The following is a 10,041-nucleotide window of genomic DNA, read 5'->3' as shown; positions in this document are numbered from 1 at the left end:
GTTTGCTATGAGGCTTAACTGAAAGCTGCATTTAAAATGCTGAGCTTCCCATCATTCCTATTACTGTGAGTAAATGCAGTAACAATAGTAGTAGAGGTGGCTGCAGCTAGATTCTAGCAGTGGGGGCTGGAGTCAGCTAGTGCCAGCTTGCAAGAGCTGATTGTTAAATTTTCAGAAATTCTGCAAGCCAATGGTTAAACACAGTCATTATTAACATTAAAGTGCACAAATTTAGCATTAAATAAATTCTATTAAAAACAAAGGTAATAAATACTCAATCACGGCTTCCTGAGCACTTCACTACCATCCGTGCCTGTGAGGCGCTTTAACATCATCTCCGTAGGGTGGAAACCCTGGATGATGGTGCACAGCTCTGCATCTCTTCCCCCTTCACGTTTGGCAACTTTGCACTGGTAGTTTGCAACTGGCCACGGGGGGAGTATTATTCCAGAAAGTCAGCTGTTAAATATTCACCAGCATACACTACTGGTCCTGATGTGTAGAGCATAAGCGAGAGACGGGGCAGCGTGCGGCTGCATGAAGGACCGTGAGAAAGGCCCCAGCCCCGAGCAGAGCACAAAGTGCACACTCAGTTCCTGACGGAGGTACCTGGGAATGCACAGGAAGAAAGGAATGGGAAAAAGAACAGATCTGGGGCCGGGGCATGGAGGCTTACAGGTTGCTTAAAAGTGGCACGTCATAACTAAAGAAAATAGGAGTGCTTTACAAATGCGATTTCCCGAAAACATGCGTGTCAACAAAGGTTTAAAAAAATCAAATTGTATCCTAAAGGTATTAGGAAGCTCTCACTGAAAAATTCCATGGTAAATAATATTGTAGAGAAAAGAATCCTTTTGGAACATAAAGAGTTTCTCTCTGACAAAGTGAATTTAGGGTAAAAATGGATTTTTACCCAACTTCTTCCAAGTAAGTTTTGCTAGCCTACATAAACCATTGGGCCTGATGTGGGCACAGTGCCATCTCTGTCCACTCCCCTGGCTATATACCACCCCTTTGCCACCCACCGAGGTTGCAGGGAGAAGGGGTGCTGAGCCCTCCTCCCCACTGCCAGGCCTGGTGTTGCCTGCCAGGCCCTGCTGGCCCCAGCTGTGTAGCCTGCTGCGCTGGGCGGAGCAATTGCCAGAGCAGTGCTTTGCAGCCCGTTCTTTCTCCCTTGCCCCTAAGTTCCTTGTGAATATGGCCTTGGGTTCTGACTGGGAGGGACATCTGCAGCCGTGGACCTTGGACCCATCTTGTTTCAGGGCCTGGCATTGCCATTTGGCCAGAGTCTCCCAGGCCTGACTTTGCCAGAATGTGCAGGGGAGAACAGCACATGTTGTGAGTGTACAGGCTGTGTACAGCCTTAGGTTCTTCTTGGCCTTCTCGAGAGGAAGGGCGTTGCTGGTCCTTTCATCCAGGAAAACATGTGCTGCACGTGGGATCCTCCAGCTCACTTGATCCTCCAGCATGTGAGGGCCCTGCTGAGGAGGAAGCTGCTGAGGAATTTGCTTGCTGACGAGGTCCTCTTTGTCTCTGACCTTTCTCTTTTTCAGGCATTTGCTGTTGACAGTCTGGCCACATTAATCCTCATCAGGTTCATATTTTATTATCCCCATTTTGCAGATGAGGGAACTGAGGCACAAAGAGGTTCCTCAGCTTGCTCAGGGATGTGTAGCTGGTAAGTGGTAGGACTGGGACTCAGCTCTAGAGCTGCCTGACCCCAGATCCCAGGCTGAACCACAACACAGTGCTATTTAGAAGGTAGCCATTGGAAAGAGAAGTAGCAACCGCTTGGGGAGGATTCAGGTGGACCCCAGCTCCACTAGCCTGACTTAGCAGCTCTGAGAAACTCACAGCCAAGACCAACCCCCTTCACAGAGCCACGGTGGCTGCAACCTAGAGAAAGGGCATGCTAGCAGCCAAATGCTCTAAGGTCCTTATAGAAACAGAGCCTGACTCCTCTGTCCCATGCGGCGGGGAGGAACGGGTGTCTAGGGCCTCACCATTTCCTTTTCCCTTGTTAGTTGCGGTGGTCACTCCCTCCTGGCTCCTTCCAAAGCTTAGGCTACAGGCAGACCCTGGAGCAACATGTGGTGTTGGGCTAGTTCCTGGCTGAGTGGGTTGGGGAGGAAAGGGGCTGGAAATTCCTGAAGACTCAGTCTTCAGGGGAACAAATGAATCTTCTTCCTCCCAGGTCTCCTCAGCAGCTGCTGAGCTGCAGAATGTATGGAAGCCCTTCATGCTTTGTGACAGACTGCTAATGAAAGAGAGGCCAGGCTTCTACGTCTCCCTTCTTTGGTTTCTAATTTGTCCAGGGATTCTATCCCCAAGTGGGGGCAAGCGACTTGGAAGCCAGGGGGGCCCCACAGAGCCCTGCAGCCTGTCAGCAGGGCTTGGCTTGAAAGGCCCCTGCTGAGGGCCACCCAGGGGGCAGAGGGTTGCTCCCAGCTCCAAGTACCTGCCGGGGATGTGAAACATGCCCTGGGATTAATGGGAACCAGATGGGCAGGACAGCCCCTCCACCTGGCCTCCACCAGAGAAACGCTCAGATTTCTGGCATTGTGGTGAAGCTTTTCTCTGGAGTTCTCTGATACTGTTTTTTCGCTCCAAGCCACATGCCTAGGAACAGAAGCTGGGAGTCCTGGACCTTTCTGTCCAAATGAAAAGATGAGGAAATTAGAATAGTCCTTAGATCTTGCACCATGTGAGGGTTCTCAACCCAGGCTGCACATGAGAATCTCTGGGGAGCTTTGAAAACTACCCAGGCCTGAGTCTACCCGAGAGCACTATATAAAAATCACTTGGGGAGGGGTCCAGGTATTGTTTTATTTTAAAAGCTTCCCAGATGTTCTGATGTGCTGCCCAGGTTGAGAACCACTGAGCTCTCCTCTATCACAGGCACTTCTGGATGGAGGCCGTGGTCAGCCCGAGGTCACGCAGTCAGAACTGAAGACCCTGTCTCCCACTCCCAGCTACAGCTTGTTTTCCCACAAGTTCTTTTGTGTCCTCACGGCCCATCAGCCCTGCAGAGCGCCTGTTAAAGGCCGAGGCGGGTGGATCATGAGGTCAAGAGATTGAGACCGTCCTGGTCAACATGGTGAAACCCCATCTCTACTAAAAATACAAAACATTAGCTGGGCATGGTGGCACGTGCCTGTAATCCCAGCTACTCAGGAGGTTGAGGCAGGAGAATTGCCTGAACCCAGGAGGCGGAGGTTGCGGTGTGCCGAGATCGCGCCATTGCACTCCAGCCTGGGTAACAAGAGTGAAACTCCGTCTCAAAAAAAAAAAAAAAAGATTGCAGTCACCTTTTATTTCTGCCTTGTTGATTTTCCTTGCGAGGCCCTCCCCTCCTTGGAACCAGCATAAGCGCATCTCCTCTAGGAAGCGCTGCTGACCGCCGCAGCGACTCTGGCTTCTCACATTGTGCACCATCCCTAGCCTTGCTAGTCCAAGTGTGGTCTGAGGACCAGCAGGACCAGCATCATCGGGAAGATTGTGAGAAATGCCTTAGCATGTCTCCACTCAACCCTGACTCCCTAAAACTGAATCTGCATTTCAGTGAGATCCCCAGATGCTTCGTACGTATCTCATAGATGGAGAAGCACTAATATTTGTTGTGAAACACACTGTCAGATTCATTTGTGTAAGTTCCATTTCCACAGTACAATCGTCTCCTTCTTGAGAAAGGGTACCCTGTGTCTTATGTGTCTTGCACATAACCTATAACAACACAGCACAGTGCAAAGCACATAGCAGTTGCCTTTTACCATTTCATTGGCCTGAGACCATCTCTCCCAGCTGCTGTGATGTAGAGACCTCTGGAGGATGGGCAGTGTCAGGAAATCCTCAGCTCTCAAGCTGAACCCATAGCAGACCAGGGCCCTGTTGACCAGCGGAAATCTCTTAGCTCTCAGGTGGGAGACTCCACAGTGGAATGAGGCCAGAAATGGGGAGAAGGATATGAGCCTCCCCTCATGACTGACTCCATGCCACACGCTATGGTAGGATATTGTTCTCTTCCCACCTCCACCACTGACTCACCTTGTGATCCCGGTAGATGATGAAACATTATCCTTTAATTTTCTCCAAAATGGGAATGATAGTTTCTGCTCCACAAATCTTCTGAGGTCCCTTTGCATTTGGGGCATCTAGAAGGTCTTCAGTAAATGCTTTGAAGGAGGATCAAGTGAGATCATGTATGCACTTTGCTACCTCTAGCCTTATTTACGTATCAGGCTCATTTTCTTATTCTTCCCTTTCTAGTTTTTTGAATGAGCAAACATCCAAAGGGAGCAAACATCCCTTTCCAGTTTTTTTGGATGAGAGACTTCACTCTCATCCTTGAGCGTTCAGGCTCTGGGTCAGATTTGACCAAACAGTGGCCCTGGAGTTGCAGCTGGAGTCTCCATAGAGGAAAAGAGTACTCAAAAAACAAAATGTTGCCCAGGCAAGAGCAGGGGGTTAGCCCAGCCAGGTCCTGATGGAAGAGGAGACAAAGGCGGGGCAGAAGACTAGAGCCTTAAATTGCTGTTCTAAAAAAATTGCTGCTCACCACTAGCGTGTCACTCGGTGCTCATTAACCGTGTAAGCACCTTCACCGGAGGCCCGTGCAGCCTGGAGGCTTCATCCTTTGCCCAGTAACTGTTAATCAGCCCACAGCAGCAGCAGCAGCAGCCCTGTGAGGGCTGGGTCTTTCCTGACAACCACAATCTGTTTCTATTTCATCTAAAAAAATAAAATAAAATGGATAGGATGTTGTATTCACCCCCACCCCCAGCATAAAAGAGCGGAGGATCAGAGCTCCTTCCCAGCCCCACCCCCACCTCCTGATGAAAAATTAACCAGCTGCACAGAGCGAATGAATCCCTAAAGGGGAGTGAGGTCTCTGATGTGAGCTGGGCTGGGTTCTGGGAGCTCCAAAAATCCCCCTCGTCGTTAATTCTCCAGCCCTCGGATCCTTGGAGCAGCAGCAGACAGGTGTTGCAGCATGCTAATTGGCCACCCCTCCCAAAGCCAGCTCTGCCCAGCAACTGGTGGAGCAGAGACATCCTTGGTCAGGTTTTTGATGTGATGCAAGTCCCTGTGTGCTTTTGGGGAAATGGAATGGCTTGAAGCACACTTCTTGTTTACTTCTGTCTCCATCTACTCTTCTGTGGACTTCCTGAAGACAGAGACTGAGGGTTTTTTTGCATCTGAATCAGAGTTCCTTCTAGATTAGACACAGCAGTGACTGTAATAAAGGAATGAATAAACGGGTGAGTGAGTGAGGACTTGACCGTGATCCAAGAGTGTAATCCACAAGCTCGATTCAGGCCTTGGGACACCATTCATCCATTCACTTGTTCATTCATTCAGTCAATAAACATTCATTAGGCAGCATGGTAATGCAGAGCGTGCAGTTCATTCATTCTTTAGTCTCAGTAATACATTCATTCAACAAACACTGTGTCCTGGGGCTTGTCCTAGTGGTAGGAATAGACATAAAATGCTCATTCTCTGCCCTCAGGATGCCTGCAGTGTGGTGGAGAAATGGGTCAGTAACCTGAAAATAACAAGATGCCTGTGATAACAGCCTTGAGAGTAAATGCCTGAGGTTCTGTGGGAGCCAGAGGAGGGCACCCACCTCCACTGAGGAGACAGAGCAGTGTGTCGTATGGGGGATGCAGATGTGACAGCTCAGCTGAGCCTAGAAGGGTGAGGAGTTAACCAGGAGAAGCTGATAGGAGACCAATGTTTCCAGCAGAGGGAGCCAAGACAGATGCTGGACTGTGCCCTGATACCGTGTCATGACAATGGCAGAGGCAGAGCACCGATGGGGTCTCTTCCGCCCTGAGTTGCCCCAGACTCAGCTCTGGCAGGCTGGTACTACAGAAAGAACAGGGGATAGGGTCATGAGACTTCAATCAATTGTCATCAGCTCTCTGGGCCTCACTTTCCTTGCATGTAAAGTGGGAGGCAGAGGGGTAGACCCTAAGAATCACTGCTCCCCATGCTGCAGGTTTACAACAAGCCTTCTCCCAGGAGCTGGCTGGGTACCTTGGGGAGCTGTATGGAGAGCCAGTCCCACTAGACTTTATTCTAATGCTCCTCAGCTCTGGGCTCACCCCCTTCTTTCCACTCCAGGCCAGGCAGGCTCAAGTGTGCTATGTGAGCTCCCAGAACCAAGGTGCACAGAACTCTGTCTCCTAGAGCACAGGCTGAGTCATCTTCTTAAATCTTAGGCTAGCCACTGTGCAAAACAGCTTGGTGGTTCTTCCAGAACTGAAACATAGAATTACCATTTGAGCCAGCAATTTCATTCCTACATAGAATCCCAAAAGAATCAAAAATAGGGGCACAAAGAGATATTTGTACACCCATATTCATAGCAGCATTATTTATGGCAGAAAAGGCAAAAACACCTCAAGTACTCATCAACTTGAATGGGTAAGGGAAATGTGGTGTATCCATAGAGTGGAATATTATTCAGCCATCAAAAGGAATGGAGTTTTGAAATATGCTACAACATGGATGAACCTTAAAAACATATATTAAGTGAAAGAGGACAGACAAAAAGGGACAAATATTGTATGATTCCACTTATATGAAACATCTAGAACAGACAAATTAATAGAGAAGAAAGTTGATTAAAGTTACTAAGGGCTGGGAGGAGGTAGAGATGGGGAATTACTGATTCAAAGAGTACAGAGGTTCTGTTTGGGATGATGGAGGAGCTTTGAGAAGACATAGTGGTGACGATTGCATAAACGTCTGAATGTAACGATGGCACTGAATAGTACATTTAATGGTGAAAATAGTATAATTTGTCATGGACATGTTACCACAATTTTTAAAAATCCTAGGCTACCTTGTGCAGAAGACCCACCAATCATACCTCATCTGGTAGCCCCTCTCTGGCCCGCCTCCCCAGCAGGCCTTTCTTCCCCGCTTAGGATGTCTCTCAGCATTGAGTTTTGCCAGGCTGGTGTGTTTCATTTTTGTTTTTATTTCCTGTGTCTGCATCTGCTACCCCCAGAATCTATTATTGCTCTCTGGGGCTCATGCCCCTGACAGCGATTATTTGTGCATGTAAATCAGAAAGTCAGGGACAAAGCTTTAATGAGTCTTTTTGGAGTGGTGCTGGCAGCAGCAGGAGACGAGCTAGTGTCAGCCTTCACACTGGGTTCCCTCTGGTGTGGTGCTGGGTGGGGTAGGGGTGAGGGGCTGACCGTATCTGGTCCAGGTTCAGGGAACTCTTCTTTTTTTAGATGAAGTCTCGCTCCATCATCAGGCTGAGTGCAGTGGCGTGATCTCGGCTCACAGCAATCTCTGCCTTTCGGGTTCAAGCGCTCTGCCTCAACCTCCTGAGTAGCTGGGACTACAGGCGCACTACCACGCCCAGCTACTTTTTATGTATTTTTAGTAGAGATGGGGTTTCACCATGTTGGCCAGGATGGTCTCAATTTCCTGACCTCGTCATCCGCCTGCCTTGCTCTCCCAAAGTGCTGGGATTAGAGGCGTGAGCCACTGCGCCCGGCCCAGGAACTCTTTCTGGAAGTAGTGTTGATTCTGGGTTGTGGAGGCACTGCCTCTGTTTTCTTCAAAGGCAAGATATATTTGTGCATCCTCGGCTCCTGCTACAGGGCTGGGTTCCTAGTTAAGGACTGATGGAATACAGTAGGTCTAGCCATGCGTGGGAAGGCAGCTTTCATTCATGATGCCGGCACCCCTTCCTTTCTCTCTTCCCTTTGCTGTCTATCAGGAATGTTGCAGTCCTAGAGAGAAGGCTGGGGTTTCCCTCAGACCATGTCGTCATTGCCTTGTACCTGAGAAGTGCTTGCCCTAAAAGAGAGGAAGCACCCCCATTCGAGACGAGATATTCATCACTTCTTGATGCGCACGTACAGTGTGGAAGTGGGGGTCCCGGAGAACCAGAACCCACAAAGTGGGAGATTGTGTGTGTTATTTGGCTTGGTTTTTTGGAGGGAGGGCCACAGTCAGCCTGGACCACCTAACCTTGTTCACAGGCCAACTCCAAAGGGAAAAAGCAAGACGTCAAACAGCGTGGTAGAATATGCTCCCATTTATGTCAAAATCACACATGCCTGTATGTGCACAGAATCTCCCTGAGAGGCAGACGTACAAATTATAACAGTAATTGCCTCTGGGGGTGGGGTGGAAGAATGGGGGATTCAGGGTCAGAAGTAGAAATATTTATACACACACACACACATATACACACCCCTACATATACATATCTATCTATAATTCATATGCTTAAATTCTTTACCATATTCTTTTAATCACTTAATCACAGAACAAGTGTTAATTTTTTTAGGCAAACCCATGTATGTGGGCAGGTGGATGACTAATGGGACAAGTGAGTGAAATGTAGCTCTCCCTCCCTCTGATTTCTCTTAGTGTTTTTCAGAAGGAGGTTGGAGAAGCAGAGAGTGGCTCTCCTGTCCCTTGGGAGCTCACCACAGTGTTAGATGTTACTGGAATTTCTTTCTCGGGAGGAGATTTTCCTTTTTCAACAGTCTGTTTCCTTGTTCTTTGTCTGGCCTGACAGACACCCTGGGCCTTGCACCTGGCAGTCTTGCCATCTAACCCTCTGGGCATCTAAGTTGTTATTGCGTGAGCCTCTCCGGAAGACATCCCTGTTTGTCTTTTGCAAATCTTGTCTCTTTAAACTCTGGGAAGAATCAGTCCTCATTGATGATCAGCCTTATGTGAAGTTCCTTTTTGTTGGAGTCGTTGACACTCACACACACTTGATCCCGGGGGAAATGCAACATCTCCCATCTCCCTCTTATCACTTGCTCAAATGTCTCCAAAATGGCTGTAGATATTACCTTTAATCTTATTTCTCCCAACATTGATTGGAGGAGGGAAAAAAAAAGCAGAATGCTTTGGAACATTTTTGAGCAATGAAAAACTGTGTTAGGAAGGAAGTCTCAACTGAACTCTGTTGTAGACTGCCACTAATGTTATAATAATATTTTACTTAAATAACAAAACTTCATAACATCACTATTCTATTTAACTTGTCATTTCAGACAATTATTTCCATGTTAACGACAGGAAATTAACACATTAAGCAGAAACACAAATGATTCCCTCTTGAAGTTGTTTTTGATATTCCTGTTAAGAAACCCGTTGTTACTGTGTTTTCCTTTCCTTAAGTATTATGGGGTATCTCCTCTGGGACATCCAGAAGCCTGAGATAAGCCCCAGATCTTATGGAGCCTGATGAAAAGGCATGAACCAGAGCTGGGGAAGGCATTCTATAGCTAGGTGGCCAGAAGAGAGGTACAGAGAGAAACTTGACTTCCGCATGAAAACAAAGAAGACGTCAGTACTGAGTAGAGAAGCCGGGAGAAGTCAGGCTTAGAGGAGAAAGGAGACCTTGGAATTGGGTTGTAGAGGATTTCGGGAGGCAGGAGTTAGGGGACAGGGCTGAGTGTAGAGGCAGCATGGCAGGGCATTGTCAGTGAGTAGAAAACCAGGGCCAGCCCTCCACAGTGGAAAGATGAGTGTGCAAGGAGGACACAGTGTGGAGAGATGGAAAAGGCGTGGGCTTGAAAGTAAAAAAGGCCTGAGCATCAGTCCCCAGTCTGCTACTCACTAGCTCTGTGACTTCCAGTAGTCAGTCTTATGAAGAGCCCATTTCGGGCTGGGTGCGGTGGCTCATGCCTGTAATCCCAGCACTTTGGGAGGCTGAGGCAGGTGGATCACGAGGTCAAGAGATGGAGACCATCTGGTCAACATGGTGAAACCCTGTCTCTGCTGAAAATACAGAAATTAGCTTGGCATGGTGGTGCACGCCTGTAATCCCAGCTACTCAGGAGGCTGAGGCAGAAGAATCACTTGAACCCGGGAAGCAGAGGTTGCAGTGAGCCAAGATCGCGCCACTACACTCCAGCCTGGCAACAGAGCAAAGATCAGTCGAACGAACGAATGAACGAATGAACGAACGAAGGAAAGAAAGAGAAAGAAAGAAAGAAAGAAAGAAAGAAAGAAAGAAAGAAAGAAAGAAAGAAAGAAAGAAAGAAAAAG

General features: G+C 48.2%; 1 protein-coding gene across 5 annotated transcripts in view; it reads left to right on the top strand.

The window, feature by feature from the left end:
• Positions 1-10,041, top strand: part of PKNOX2 (PBX/knotted 1 homeobox 2) — a 267,859-nt gene that overhangs the window by 119,089 nt on the left and 138,729 nt on the right. The window contains exon 3 of one of the 5 annotated variants that reach the window (XM_032285050.1): positions 7,745-7,927. The exons of the other annotated variants lie outside the window; for them this stretch is intronic. The gene's annotated coding sequence lies outside the window, so the exon portion shown is untranslated. The remainder of the gene's footprint in view (positions 1-7,744; positions 7,928-10,041) is intronic. 5 annotated transcript variants of the gene reach the window in all.

This window comes from Sapajus apella, unplaced genomic scaffold, assembly GCF_009761245.1.
Source record: "Sapajus apella isolate SASKATOON/1434 unplaced genomic scaffold, GSC_monkey_1.0 scaffold16, whole genome shotgun sequence".
Lineage (NCBI taxonomy): Eukaryota > Metazoa > Chordata > Mammalia > Primates > Cebidae > Sapajus > Sapajus apella.
The sequence above is the reverse complement of the archived record's forward strand: the minus strand, read 5'-3'. Positions and strand labels throughout refer to the sequence as shown.